The 1,201-nt window shown below is 44.0% G+C and overlaps 1 pseudogene; it reads right to left on the bottom strand.

Moving 5' to 3' along the window:
• The window catches only part of LOC107573369 (uncharacterized), an 18,111-nt pseudogene extending 17,794 nt beyond the window's left edge, over nucleotides 1–317 (bottom strand).
• Nucleotides 318–1,201: the final 884 nt, after the last annotated feature.

Below are 1,201 nucleotides of genomic sequence, written 5' to 3'. Positions count from 1 at the left end.
CTCAGATTCATTCCCGAGCCTGTTCAAGTTCCAGAATCCATTTATGAGTCTGCTCTAGAGTTCACCCCAGATCATGAGTCCGCTCCGGCCTATGAGTCTGATCCAGAATCCGCTCTAATCTCCGAATCCATTCCCGAGTCTGTTTCTGTCCCCGAATCCACTTCTGAGCTTACTCCGGTCCCTGAGTCCGCTCCAGCTCCCCCAGAGGTGGCAACTTTCATTGCAGAACCTTTCATGGAGGTGACATCCGCTTCTTCTCCTCCTGAGACAGCAGTGGCACTCATCCCCGAGCTCTTGGTGTTCCCTGGCGCCTCCATTCCAACCTTGTACAATATTTCTGAACTCTCTGTGTTTAATGAAGCTCCTGTTGCTATTGCTGCAGAACCTCCAGAGGTGGTGGCGTTCGCTTCAGATCCTCCAGTGGTGGTGGTGTTGGCCACTTCCGCGCCTCTTAAGATGGGGGTGCCCACTTATGAATGCTTTGTCAGTCCTGACGAGGTCATGGCTGTGGTGGTCACTTGATCCTGAACAACATTACAGATGGTCCTGATCCACTCGTCCTCTTCAGCTATCACCAAACCCTCCAACTCATAAAGTTTCCTTCATCTAAATGAGGGAATCTTACAGGTCTCAATGTCATTGTAGAGTTTCTTCAACATGTCAAGCTCTGTTTGGTCACCCAAGGTTCCCGTGATCCCATAGACACAGTTTTTGTGTTTCTGGAATAAACCAACATTAGTCACATTAATGCAACTGGCATTACAATCAACTAAAATAAATAAGAACTACATTAAGTTTGTGATTAGACTCATGTTGGAGAGTTTAGTTTGGTGTTTCATCTCGAAAAACTGCTAAAGTCCTCCCCCCCCCATCTCATGTTGTTTTTTACAACACCAGTGCATTTGTAATCAACAGGAACAACTGTGTTGTAAATGTATTCATGCCCCAGAGTCATTTTGGTGGCTTGCAGAGCATTTTCAATCCAGGTTTGCAACTTTCCATCTATGAGATCTCGATAGCTTGGGATACAAGATTCATTTTGTTCCCCTTTTGATTCATACTGCAAATACTTTTTAATAATTTGACCTTATGATTTAACTAGAGAGTCCTCATTATAGTACAATAAACAACATTTTCCATTTCCCAGGAGCAGAAGAGATATTTATTGTTTCTTATTTGTATCTGTGAGACTGATCTCATT

This window comes from Sinocyclocheilus grahami, unplaced genomic scaffold, assembly GCF_001515645.1.
Source record: "Sinocyclocheilus grahami isolate Dianchi unplaced genomic scaffold, SAMN03320097.WGS_v1.1 scaffold1924.1, whole genome shotgun sequence".
In the NCBI taxonomy this organism is placed as follows: domain Eukaryota; kingdom Metazoa; phylum Chordata; class Actinopteri; order Cypriniformes; family Cyprinidae; genus Sinocyclocheilus; species Sinocyclocheilus grahami.
Note: the sequence above shows the minus strand (reverse complement) of the source record. Positions and strands in the feature narration are given on the sequence as shown.